The sequence below is a fragment of the Fukomys damarensis genome, unplaced genomic scaffold (genome assembly GCF_012274545.1).
Source record: "Fukomys damarensis isolate Sample0158 unplaced genomic scaffold, DMR_v1.0_HiC HiC_scaffold_39, whole genome shotgun sequence".
NCBI classification, from domain to species: Eukaryota; Metazoa; Chordata; class Mammalia; order Rodentia; family Bathyergidae; genus Fukomys; species Fukomys damarensis.
The window spans coordinates 11,522,878-11,537,697 of record NW_022900951.1 but is presented as its reverse complement, the minus strand read 5'-3'; positions in this window follow the sequence as shown (position 1 = coordinate 11,537,697).

The following is a 14,820-nucleotide window of genomic DNA, read 5'->3' as shown; positions in this document are numbered from 1 at the left end:
TATGTCTGTAAAGACATAGATTAACTTAATGGATTAAAAAATGAGACTCAACCATATGTTTCTTATAAGAAACTCACTTTACCTCAAAGGATACACATAGACTAAATGAAGAAATGGAATAAAACATTGCATACAAATGTAACCCAAAAGAAAGCAGGAGTAGCCATACTTTTATCAGATAAAATACCCTTTAAATTAAAAAGAGTAAAAAAGAAACATGGAAAGTTGTCATATAATAATAAAGTGATCAATTCATTAAAAGAAAACAAAAATTATAAATATATATGCAGCCAATGTTGGGGTGCCCAAATACATAAAGCAAATGTTAGAACTAATAGGAAAAACAGACTCTAATACAGTAATAATTAGGCACTTTATCACTTCGTTTTTAGCAAAGGACAAATCAAGTAGACAGAAAGTCAACCAACAACCCAGAAAAGATTGACATGAAGTTCATAAACAGATAATGATGAATGATATGGAGCTAATAAGATAGGGAAGGGTGAAGATTGGTGGTACTCTTTCAGAGAGCATGGCCAAGAATAATTACTCTGGGAAGATGACAGTGAAGAGACTTGGATGAAATGAGGGCATGAGTTCTGGGGTTCACTGGGGGAAGAACATTTCTTGCCAACGGAAATGACGTGAGACAGGATGAGGCAGTGAGAGGAGCAAATCAGTACATGACTGGAGGGTAGTGAGAGAAGGAGGAGCTCCGTGTTAGAAAGAGAGTCACAGGCTGAATCAATCAACTTTGTGGTCCATGGTTATACACTTGGTGTTTTATTCCGTGATATGAAGCCACTGGGATGTTTTGCAAGGAAACTGTCTGAAGCTGTTTTACATTAGTTTTTTTTTTCCCTTGACTTTAGGAGGTAGAAGGATTATAAGAAACAAGAGTGAGAACGTTGATGGTAGTAGTGAGAAAGGGTTGGACTGAGGTGCGTTCTGCAGCTAGAACTGATGGGATCGGGCTGATGATGCTCATGAGGATGAGCGAGGAGGAGACAAGCCAAGGTTGGTTTAAAGTTACTAAATAAATGGCGAGTGAGGCCGTTTGCTGAGATGGGAATGGTGAGGAGAACAGGTGTGTGAAGGGAATCAAAGGGCTGGCTTTATTCAAATTAAGTTTGAGATGCCTAGAAGCATCTAAGTGGAGATGGTACACAAATGAAGGCTGGGTCGCAGGTCAAGATTTGGAAGCTGATGGAGTCTAGGAGGTCTTTCAGCCACAGTGACAAGTGAGATCCGCTAAGGCTGGTTATTATTCAAGGTAGCCACTTGTGTTAAAAATCTACTATGTGCTTGCTATTTCATAGCTCACTTTTTAGTTGTGTAGCTTTGCTGTGATTCCACATTAAAACCTCCTGAAGGAAGGAATTCTGAAATGAATTCCCAGTTGCCTATACAAAGAATGTGCAGAATATGGCTCTCTTTGCACATAACTGAAGTTTACATCTAATCTTCCTCTTTCCAATAATCTAATCTTTCATCATTTCCAAGAATGTTTTTTGTACATTCAGAATGTCTAGAAGTCTATGGATGTCTACCAAACAGTTTCTGCTTCACGTATGATCATACTAATTTGTCTTAAAATCCTGAATCCAGTGCCCCCTTACCTTGATTTCTACCGGCTCACTGGCCTGTAAGAGAAAAAGGAAATTTATCTCTCTTCAGAGATACTTGCCAAAGCTGCATTAAAACAGAAAGCATGAAAACTGTTTGATCTTAGAGACATGCTGTTTTGTAGATAATGAAAACAAATGAAGCATAACAGTTAATTTTGTTCTTTCTATCACAGATGGGGCCTCCTGTTAAAGAAATCTCTCAATCAAATAAATTCTTTTAGTTGACACCGAAGACCCAGAGCATTATACAGCTAGTGTACTCCCTCTCTTTTTTATTTAAAGATAGATAAGCAAGGACAATGCATACTTGATGCCCAACTTCCATCATTCTGAGCTCCAGGCATTTTAAATTCTGAGACCGCTGATCATCATTGCCTATTTTTACACAATGAGAGGCAAGGCAATTATTCTTTATAATCCATAAGACAGGAACACCGGACAGTAAAACACTAGAGGCCTTCGTGTTTTAAATGGCTTGTCTTTTCAAAGCTTCAAGGTCACATTTTCTTTGTTTTTAAAAAAGTCAGCGAAAAAATAAATGAATTGCAGCAAAGAGAAATACCAAGTAAATATGGCAAAAGGAAGCCTCGAGGATTGAGAAAAAAAACAGGGGCGAGGGTGAGTTAAATGTCAGCTGATGGATTCTGAAGTAGGAATTTAATACTCACAAAAAAAACCCTGTAGAAATCATTATTAATCCATTTTGCAAAAGCTTAAAAACAATGGTTTCAAAGCCAGTTATATCTTTTTCAGAAACAGCATGTTTTCACTGAGAGATTTTCTGTCATGTTTTAAATGTCTTTTATGATGAACCCTTGACCATTTCAGTGACCTCGTGTGGAGGTGTATATCAGAGAGTATGTGTGACTATCTTATATTGAACACAGGCATTCCTCCATGCTTGAGATTGGAGATTCACTGCTGACCATTGCTTTGGACCCTCTCTGGTTTTTGCCTAGGGACATATTAGCCTTATTCACAGATAATTATACAAAATGAGTTTTACTTATGCAAATCAGATTATACACAGTATATAATATTCAGCAATCGTTTACCTAATTTTACAATATGACATGCTTGTCTTTTTATGTCAAATATGTGTGATGTGTGGCTCTTATACATTCATTTGAAACACTGCATTGCTGGATGTGGTGGTGCACACCTATAGTCCCAACATCTGGCAGACTGAGGCAGGAGGATCAGCACATGTTTGAGACCAGCCAGGGAATCCATGGTTCCTAACTGGGGATGCAAGGAGCAATTTTGCATACAGTTCTCCATGTTATCCAGGGAATGGTTTACAAATGTCTGAAGACATTTTTGGTTGTCACAATGGATGGAAGGTGCTCATGGGTCAAGGGGACCAGGGATGCAGCTCAGTATCCTGCAATGAACTAGAGGACACTTACAACATCCAAGAATAGCCAGTGATCCAAATGTCAGCAGTGCTGATGTTGGGAAACCCTGAACATGGACCGACAGCACCGCAATTTGCTCAATCAGTTTGCTATTGATAGGCCTTTGGAATATTGCCAGTTTTAACTACTACAGTATCAGTGGACATACAAGAATCTTTATGTTCGTGCATTATTCCAAATGTTACAATAGGACCAGTACCTACAAGGATATTTTCTTGGTCAAAGGTTATGCCACCAATAGTGCAGACTGGTGCAACCACTATGGAAATCAATATGGAAATACCTCAAAGAGCTGGGACTAGAGGTTCCATTTGACCCAGCCATTGCTCTGCTGGGTATCTTCCCAAAATAATTAAAAGAATCATATCACAGAGAAGTATGCGCACCCATGTTTATAGCTGCACAGTTTGTAATAGCTAAAACTTGGAAACAGCCCATTTGCCCATCAGTTGGAAACTGGATAAAGAAGATGTGGTTTTTCTATAAAATGGAATACTGCTCAGCCATAAAGTAGGAGAACTTAGACTCATTGATAGGAAAATGGATACATATTGAGGATATACTCCTAAGTGAAATAAATAAGTCACACATGTGTAAATACCAAATAGTTTCTCTGGTGTGAATAAACTGTAATAGTACATAGATCCTAATGAGATAACTGACATTGTGAAATAAGAAGAAAAGGGCTAAAGGTGTAGGGAAAGTGGGATGGGTAGGGGAAAGATAATAAGGGAAAAATATGTGAAAATGAAAACAATGGAAATAAAGTATTTGTAAATGGTGAGGGGAGGAGGGGGTGAAGGAGGGCAGGGACAAGGGGAAAAAATGAGAACCAAGACCTGTCACGTAAAGGTACAAGATCCCAATAATGAATATAACTGTACTGTATACCTAAAATGTACCAATAAACTCAATAAAAGAAAAAAAAGATTATGCCACCAAGCGATACATATGTTGAGAACTTGAACCAAAACGTTTTATGACCTCAAATTTCTACCAAGAATATGTGAAGGTGTGCTTTTCTCCAAACACTCTGCAACTTCCATTGAGTATTAACCACCATTTGAAACTTTGCAAATGTTTTAATATATAGGTTTTAACTTCTTTAGTATTATTTGAAATTTATTGCTAGTGGTTTAAACCATATTTTCAAAAATTTGTCTTTAGGGGATTTAGGTTTAGTGAATGGTCTGTTTACACTCTTGATATTTTGTTTTGTTTTGTTTTTGGTACCAGGGATCAAACTCGGGTCCTTGTGTTTCTGAGGCAGGCAGCAGAACCACTGAGCTAAATCTCCGGCCCTACGCTCTTGATGTTTTAATTGAGTTGCTCACTTTATGATTTGAAAGATCTTTGTCTGTTACATGTTTTGCAAATATTACTTTTCATTTGTCATTGGTGTTTTAATATTTAAGTTTTTGGACATGTGGAAGTGTTACATTTTTATAGAAGTGACTTTATTCTTTTCTCTCATTGAGTTTATTGGTACATTTTAGGTATACAGTACAGTTCCATTCATTATTGGGATCTTGTACCTTTACATGACAGGTCTTGGTTCTCATTTTTTCCCCTTGTCCCTGACCTCCCTTCACCCCCCCTCCCCTTCCCATTACAAACACATTTTTCTTATTGAAACATTTCCTCCTGAAATTGTCATGATTGAAAATACTCTCCCTACTACAGGATTATAAAATCTATGCCTGTGTTTTTTTCTAGTCATTTCACAGTTCCTTTGGGGTCTGTTTTTCAGTTTTACATTTAATTCTTTACATGTAGCTCAATTTACTTCAATATAAATAAAGTTAACCCCCTGACTTCTCCTAATACAGCTATCGCAGCTTCACAGAAACAAATCGAGTAATTTCATTGCTGCGAATCAACTCCTAACCTCACCATCTGTAATCCATTCTGGAAGAGTAGCCAAGTTTCACCCAAAAGCAGGAATGATTCTAACACTTGTTAAATGTTAAACTTCTTAAGCTTAAGAATTTACAAGCTTTCACATTATTTGTATTTTCCATATTATTTTATTTTATCATATTATTTCATTTAACCACACTTCATATTGTTTTATCTGCATGTAACACTTTAAAGCAGATTATATTAACAGCACTTTATAGATGGCGCTGCCATCAGCTTAACTGTGTTTCTTAGGAGTAGTGACTCTATGATTTTTTCCTTCTCCAATGTGGGACCCATTTAACTCATTGAATAAATGTCTGGTTGGCCAAAAGGCACACATCACTACGTAAAAGTCTCTGTTTGACTTAGCTCTATTCTCAAGAGAAATGGTCTGCAAAATTCTAGGTGGTTTTATTGTCTTCCATGTGGTTTTTGTACTACCTGGCTTTTTGTGCTTTTCTATTCAGAATATATGTAAATTGAAGATAATTTGACATCGCCACAAATTCAGGTTAGCATGGGATATGGATATTTAGGGGTCAATAAATTCATAGTTTTTAAATGTTTAGTGTCCATCATATTCTTGGATGGGGAGTTATATAGCAAAATTATTGCTAGAACATCATACAGGATATTTTACAAAAAAAAAGAAATGGACTTTTCATTGAAATAGACCCTAATAATATTTTTATCTGAAATCATTTCTACTACTTTGCAAGAAAGATAGGCTGGAAATTCTCCTGTAAATGACTTGCTATCATCCCCTGATCAAAATATAACTCTTAACTCTCACATTCCCAATCTATAATATGAATCAGACATCAAATTACTTATTGACTACTAGTACACCTGAAAGAAAGTTCCCAGCTGATTTCAGAGTGCTTATAACTACATTACCATGAAGAAACCAAGGCCAGGGTCATGTAGTAGTATGTGGCTGTAGAAATAGACAGTGGTCATGTCTTTAAAAATAATTATACTCATTTGGACAAATGATTATGCACCAAACCAGCAATGGTCACTGCACAAGTGATATGAGGAGACCTTCAAATGCAGACCACTTGGACTTGAGGTTGAATGGGAAGGGAAAAGTAGACAGACCTTAACTTTTTGTGTGGTCAGTGCCCTCCCCATTATTTTAGAAAGAAAATTGTTTCATGAGAAAATACCAGAAGCACCTCCAAACAGAAGTTTTTTGTATGTATTCATGGCTAGTTACATTCATAACCATCAGACAAGAGATAAAAATTGATAAAACTACAGCCTTGGGGATATAATTCTATCCCTGAGGTCTCCTCAGAGCCTCAGCTTTATATAAATTTTCCATCACACTCTCAGCCAGCTGTTCAAAGTACAAAAAACTATTTCCCTGATGGGTAAGAAATCTCAGGGTAGAAAACATATTCAGAACAAAATTACAGAATTGCACTTCTTCCTCAGTAAAATTCATTTCTTTTCTTCTACAGAATGTCCACAGCTGAGTCTAAATAATTTTCCAGTCAGATGTTCTTAAGAAAACAAGGCCTTTGGGGGCTGGTCTCAGACTTGTTGCAAGCTCTGTTTGCAACTTGTTTCCTATGCTCATTGTCTCAGCCAGGAGTTTTGACTTTCTGTATCCTCAAGTCTTGATTCCTTTAAGGTCACCTTCTCTTTGGATTGACTTCCCAATTCAGGGCCAACAGGAAGTTCTTCTTAGGTCCTAATATTAGTCAATCTACTGGTTTGTCTGTGCTGATTAGGGGTTTTGCTCTGTTCCTGAGTCTTGGTCTGAGCTAAGCTCTGGTCCATGCACTCTTTCCACCGTGCGTGGAAGTGGCTGAAAATTAGAGAATAACATCTAGAAGCTCCGTTTGAAGTGCTTGCATTTTCAAGTAAGAAAAAACTCCAACCTAAAGTGGAAATAAAAAAGAAACTTACTAATTATCAAAACGTCAATGTAGTAATTTAAAAATTTCAAAACAATCCTATGTGTATCATTCACTTTGTCCTCCAGTAATCCTCTTTGGCAAGTTTGGTCACCGTAATAGTCCCGCTGAAAGAATGCAATTCCAGAAGGTGAGCGGCCAAGGGCCACACAGCCACTAGGTGGCGAGATGGGATTCGGATTGAGGGTTCAAACTTGATATTCTACTACAACTTGCCACTCCCAGGGTTGTTTTGAGAGAGTACTAGATAAGCAGAAAATGCAGAATGGGAAAATAGTGGAGGAGAAGACCCTACCAGGTTTCAATGAAGGGCAAGCTTTATAGATTTAGATTTAAAAGTGGAGATAAATTCCTGAGAATAGGAATGATGAAAATTAGAGTGGGAGCTGGCTTCCTAGAGTGGGTAATGGGGCTGGAGTGGATCTGAAGCGGGGACAATGCTACCAAGAGTCAAATCCCCCTCTTCATGGTCTAATTATCCAAAGATGCAAATTCAAATGTGGTTTCTACATTCTGGGCTCCATTTTCCATACACTGAAACCAGTTTCTTGGACTCCAGTACAAAGACATCATAGCATATTGCAAAAGCAATTGTCCAAGATCACAGGGACCATTTTCAGATATACCAGCCTAAGACCTCTGGATTCATTTGTCATAAAAGGGACATTTTCATTCAGAAGCAAAGAACCCAAGTGAGAAAGGGCAGAAAGGAAACACCTTTTATACTGATTCGCATAAAGTAAGTTTGGCCAGTTTCCTGAACTTTCCCAGTGTGGCCTTCACAGCTGAGAACAGCCATCTTTTGATTTTAAAGTTTTGTTTTCCTTGTAATAAGACAATAAAAGAAAAGAGACCCACCAAAAGTCCTTTATTCCAAAAATTTTAGTCAAGTCAAGATGAATCAATTTTGCTTTTATTTTTCTGTCTGTGGCATGGTGTGTGGCCTCCTGCCAGATTAAATAGAAAGGCTCACTGTGAAGATCTCTATTGGAGCTACTAAGAGGGCTGGAAAAAGGAAGAAGGGAAAAAACTAGAGAGGGGGTTGTGCAATCCACCCACATACAACTATGTGGCTCCTGGTGAATGGTGAGGCATATTTGATGAAAGCCCTCTCCAAAATGGCCTTTTCTCCACTTGTATGTGCTATGCTCCTTTTGGAACCTAAACATGGAGGTTTGATTTTTAAAAAGCAAGACTTGACACCACTTTTGGAGTATGATTCATGGGATAAGCATGTAGACCTTGTGCAGGACTAGGAAGGCACAGAGGAGGGCAGAAATCATAACCAAAGAAGTGTCAGGGCTGACTGGATTTAGCTTTTCCAGCACTCTCTTTTGACTTACTGCCTAACTCTCTGTGTGTATGTGTGGGTGCCAGGGAAAAGAAAGAGGATACTTTTGTAATCTTCACCTTGCCCTAAGTGACCAAAGCTAATTCAGGTTGAGCAGCCTTAATCTGAACATCTGAAATCTGTAATACTCCAGGACCTGAAACATTTTGAGCACCAACATGAGGCTACAAGTGAATAATTCCGTTCCTGGCCTCTTGTGATGGGTCACAGTAAAAATACAAGCACACTAAAAACATGTTGTATAAAATTAACTTTAGATGATGTGGATAAATCTTCTATGAAACAAACAATTTCATGTTTGAACATGGTGCCCACTCCCAAGTTATCTCTTTATGTATGCACAAATATCCAACATCATGAAAAGTAGAAAATCTAAAATAATTCTGATGCCAAGCATGTTAAAGAATAGACAGCCTGAATCCAGAGACATTATACAAATGTGTAAACTGTACTTTGAGCCTTCAAAGACTCAATTTTTAGGACAGAAGTATTTTGGGGATCCTACCACACAGATTTACCTTAACAGACATTATATGTGCCTATGTTTATGTTTGCACACAGACCTTAGCGTGGACATGTTTAATGTGAAATGTGGGCTTAATAATGGCAATATTTCATAGTATTAACCTGGGAAGAACTTTTATATACCTGTCTCAATGAGACATAGAAATCTAATAAATGGTAGATCATACAATAATCATGTGCCTTATGTACTATACTGTAAGAGATTTCCAATTTTTTTTGAAATTCCATCCAGGCATTGAACAACAACAATTTCTATGTTAGTAGTTGGCAGCTTAGCTTCCACATTTTAAAATAAGGCTACTGAGTCCCAGAGAGACAGAGAAGTTGTCATCTCAGCAAAAATATTGTTATGATCTCTTCACTTCACCTAACGTTGGACTCACGTTGTGATAGCAAACTAGTTTTCTCATTTAGAGACTTTTTTTTAAATTTCATAAGATTACCACATATGGATGCTAAAGGATGAAACGTTCTGATCTTTGCCTTTCTGCAAGTGTAGCTTTTCCAGTTTTAATTTTCTTCTAATTCGTTTCTATAAAAGGATTTTGAGACCTGAAGCAGAGGTGGAAGAAAGATCTCCCTGAGAGGTGCTGTGGGGCAGAGGTCATGACCACATCTCATCTTCTAAGTCTTTGATCCCCAGAATGATCTGGCTTTTGGAATGCGTCCTCATTCTACCCCCTGTTAATTAAATGAGGGAGAGCATTACCATGGCAGGTTTCTTTATTTTCTGTTCTACTTTTGTGCTTTCTTTCTTTTTTTGTTTCTTTGCTACTCCTTTTCTAAGTATTGAGAGAGATAATACTTCTTGTGTTCCCGTTCTTGGCTTCTATAAGAGGGTTTCAGTCAGTGGTTGCCACAATAATTCTTCATAACAAATCACCCCATGATGCAATGGCTTTAAGTAATGATCATTTATTCTGGTGTGTGCATGTCTGTGGTTTGGCTGTAACTAGACTAGGCTGAGTAACCAGGCTCCAGGTTCTAGGCTTCAGGCTCCAGAGTTCAGGTTCTAGGCTCCACGCTCCAGTCCCAAGGCTGAATCCAGTTCTGTTTGACATGTGTCCCATCTTCCATGGATCAGGAGCTACCCTCAGCATGTGATGAACTCCAGATTTTTCATTCAAGAACCCAGGAGCATAATGTAGTGTCTGTGGCATGTTCTTGTCATAGTAGTGTACCACATTGCAAAGGGACGAGTTTAAGAAAGCAAAGAAATTTCATATCTTAGGTTGTGTCTTGTCTATTGACATCCTAATGTCCAAAGCAAATCACATGTTTTAACCCAAAGTCAAGTGATCCTGCCTTTCAAGTCAATTTGGTAAAGGTGAGGGTATATATTGCTACCTGGATTAAGTGAAGAATCGAAGGAAAATAATTCAATCTTCCACAAATAGAACATATCTCAGCATGGGGAAATTGTTTACCTGTTTCTCTTCAACTGGCCTGATCAGTTTGAAGACAGAGCCTAATTCCTTCTCCCTTCTGAATTCCCACGCTCAGTATAAGATTTGTGTTTACTGAGGTAATGTAAAAATTATTCTGGGGAAAATATGGAAATATTTTCCTCTAAGTGAGAGAGAGATGTAAGAGAGAGAGAGAGAGAGAGAGAGAGAGAGAGGAGGTATTGAGAGAGAGAGAGAGAATAGCCAGCAAGGGACATCCAATCCTTTAGAAGTGGCTGCAAAGTTTCTTCCCCTCCTGTATTGATCTTCATTCTTCTTAGTGTTAAGTTTTCCAAATTGGCACTATTGGTTCATCTTGTAGAACCCTACCATGGCAGGCAAAGTCTTTAATCTAACTTTCATCTCTCTGTACTTCCCAACACCTGTGTGGACACTTGCTGTTTTTGTTTTCATAAACAAAACAGTGATGTTCCTCAGAAAAACACATTTTTATGCTTTTGATGAAACGCCTTGAAATTAGGTGGGCCCCTAAAATAAGATGTGATTGCCTTGAGGCTTTTTTTCCCCCGTGAAATTGACAAGAAATTGAAATTCTACCATTCTATTTTCCTCTGTAGTTCTGGGCCTCCAAACATGTTAACTCTAATGCTAAAATAACAACTATATATCCCCCTTGATACTACGTGGGTTAGGATATTGCAACATTACAGGAGATCTAGAGTATGTAACTTTATATTATTTAAATAAAAGTAGCAGCTATTCATGCAGCATGTACTTTTTCCACTCCATAAAGTATTTAAAGACTAATTAATCACATTTATCCTATAGTGGTCTGTCTTTTCTGGAACTCTATCATTTTCCCCAAATATCCACTGGCATTCAAGATTCTTGTATCCCCTAGGATAGGTACAAAACAATTGACCGTCAAAAAAGTTCATGTGTGCTGAGCTGGGCATGCTGGTGTATACGTGTAGTCCCAACAATCAGGAAACTGAGATGGGAGGGTCACTTGCATCCAGAAATTAGAGACCAGCCTGGACAACATAGTGAAACCCTATCTCAAATATTTTTTCCTAATCTTTGAAACATTGGTATGTGAACTTACATGTAAAAAGGGAATTTGCGTGTGTGATTATGGTAATGATTTTGAGATGGGGAGATTATCTTGGATTATCAGGATGGGTCCCATATAATCACAAGGGTCATTATAAGAGGAAAGCAGGGGGCTAAGAATCAGAGGAGATATAGCGATAGAAGCAGAGGTTAGCGATACTATGGTGTTAGTTTTAAAGATGGAAGAAGGTGGTGCAATCTGAGAAGTCTGGACAACTCTTAGCAACTTGGAAGGTCAAGGAAATGGATTGCTCCCTACCATTTCAAGAAGAAATGAAGCCCCGCCAACAAAGTTTAAAGTTTTGACCTTCCAAATTATAAGACAATAAATGTGTGGTGTTTTAAGATATTAGTTTGTAGCAATAGGAAAGGTATAGACCTCCCATCCAGTTTCTATTCCAAATATTGAGTCTTCCCAAGGCCTTTCTCTGGCTATGGAAGTAGACTCATCTAGGTGCTTGACCTTCAAGGAACGCCCTTGACCAGTGGCTGACTGGGTGCATATGCTCGCTTCCTTCCTGCTCCTGTGACACCTCTGAGGCATGTTCTCCAGACCATCTGCAGGGGTCTCAAGCTACAGTGAGACTCGTTTGTCCATAGGAGTGCTCTAATTGGTAAGCCCCTCTGTATCTGCTCTCTCCCCTTTCCTGTCTCATTTCTCCACCCCCAGAGTGGTGCTTCCAGGGATGGTTCCTCCAATAAACTATTTACCTAAGGGCCCGTTTATTGAGGAGCACAGCCTAAACCACCGCCTCTTTCTATGTGCACACATGTTCCAGGAGAATCACTGTGGTGTGGAGGAACAAACGACCGAGAGACAGCTTGGCATGTCAGCCTTGAGAGCCCAGAGGGACAAGATTGAGAGCCCTCTCTGGGAGAGATGAGGGAGGATATAAAAATATTTTTCTTACTTCTACAGGATGACAGAGAAAGCTCTTATCTGTAAAAATTCTGATAAATAGGAAGCTGTAGAATTTTAACAGAAGATTAATTGAAGCTTTAGAAAAGGAAATAATTAACTTTTTAAAAATTTGTTCATTAATTTTATGATACTTATCCCATCAGATTGTCTACGAACATTTAGAATCAGAAACACCATGCGTGGGCACTGTTTCTTCATAGATCAACAGGAGAACAAAAGATAATTTCAATCTAAATGAAGTAAATATGCAAAATGAATGTAATCTGATTTTGCTGAAAATCATTTTGCAAGCAAGGAGAGTGGAGTGCATGCACACAACCTGAAATTGGTCTGTTAATATTAACAACGTAGGCTTTACAGGCAACCATAGACAGTTGTACCTATCTTTTGTCTCAGGCAATCCAAATGCTGCATTCAAAAGCACAGTTCCTGTTATGTGGGCCCTTTAACATCCGTGACAAGGGAGTGCTAATTCCATGAAGGAAGGGTTTCGGCATCATTTAGGAAAAGTGACCTTAGCCACCATTCTTTTAATTGCTTCGTTTTATCCACAAAAGCATTTGCAAAAAAAACTATGGAGTTTGCTCTTGGCAGTAGTACTGATGTCGTTATGAGATATTTTTCATGTATTTTTCCTTATTCCAGAATGAGGTCTTTGGCTTATTTTAGGGTTAGAATGTTAATAGTTTGACATTTAAATATTAAATGACTAAAACCTAATAGTTTTGAAGGTTAGGAAATGAAATATTTCTATTATTGCACTTGACATTCCATCTAGAGATATCCCTTGTATGAATGATATTTTCTACTGATGCAATTTTACCATGTAATCAAAATCTTTAATATTATTATTTTTGGTCACCTTATTGAGACTTTAGTGTACCAATTTATTAGTTCAGACAATCAAAATCATATGAAAAAGGAACCCTTAATAGTTTCATTTTATAGCGGAAGGTACTGAGCATCATAACAGCAAAGCTGTAGCGTAAATCACACAGCTTGCAAGTAGCAGAGCCAATATTCATATCCAAAAACCAAATTCTTCATCTGTTTTAAATAATTGACTTAAAATATTTGAGAACTTTTATCTATAGTTTGATTCTAAGATGTAAAAACTCATCAGAATTCTCAGATTATAATTCTTTTAATGTTATTCAATGTAGAAAAACATTAATATAGCTGGAGTAATAATAAAGGAAATGTAATTCTATACCAGTTCAACTAAGCTTATTTTTGCCCCAAGTTTTCTGCATATTTTGCCCAAACTTAAATATGTATACCCCATATTTGTATCTTCAGTTCAGACCTTTCTTCTAAGATTCAAATTCATGTTGCCATCTTCCACCTGTCATCTCAATGTTGCTAGTTCAGGAATATTATTCAGCCACAAAAAAGAATGAAATCCTATCATTGGTGGCCAAATGGATGGACCTGGGGGACATTATGTTAAATGAAATAAACCAGACACAGAAGGACAAATACTATGCTCTCTCTCATATGTAGAAACTTAAAAAGACACTCAAAGAATAAAATAGTGACTACAGGAGGATAGGAAGGGCAGGGGCATGAAGATATTGAGATAGGTGGTATAGTGCATCACAAAATACAATTTGGAAGAATAAGCACAACAACCACGGAAAAAATGTTGATATGGAATGCTGATTACTCTGGCTTGATCATTACAAATTGTATTGAAGTATTGAAATGTCACGCTGCACCCCTTAGATATGTACAAGTATGTATTAATTAAATATTAAGATTTAAAAAATCTCTCAAATTTCCCCAGTGGAATCATTTTTCTCACGACTGTCAGCCCCTTCTGTAATTTCTCCAATACTATGAGTCTAAAGCCATTGCTATCTACCTAGTTCTTGTTCCGCAAACCTGCGTGAGACTCATTCTCTGTATCGCCTCCCCTTTTGTCATCTTGTATTCAGCTGATCTTCATGGTCTGTTGATTGTACTTGGGGTTTTTTGTGTGTGGTGCTAAAGATCAAACCAGGTCTCCATACATGGTAGGCAAGTGCTCTACCACTGAGCCACATCCTCAGTCCTTGATTCTACCTTTGGAATTCACCCGTTTCTCTTCATATCTATTTCAGCGTCCTCATCCAAAATTGCCCATTGACTTTCACTTGAACCACCTTGCTAGCTGGCTCAGAGCCACTCTTGCCTCAAGTCTGTCTTTAATTTTTTAAAATATTAATTAGAACACACTTAATAGAAAAAGGGCAACATACACCTATGTTGCTCAGAAAACTATAACTTACCATTTGTACAGAGATAACTATATTTTTATAAATTTTAAAGATATTGCATTTTTTCCTTCAGGTCACTTTTTAAAAGAAAGAAAACATACTAGTAGAGCTACTCTTTTACCCCTTCTATCCTTTCTTCTATCCTCTTTCTCTGAAGATGATGTGTTTCATTCTTGTAAATGCTTAAATGCTTTTATTCCATGTATGGATCCTTAACAGAATATATTGCTCTGTATGTTTAAAAATGTACACAACCATGTTTTTTTGGAGTCTTTTATTATAGTTCAGATGAATAAAGTAGACATTTTAATATACATTTCAAAAACACGATGATCTTTTCTCCTTCCTGTATGAAAACATAAAGAGTGAGGG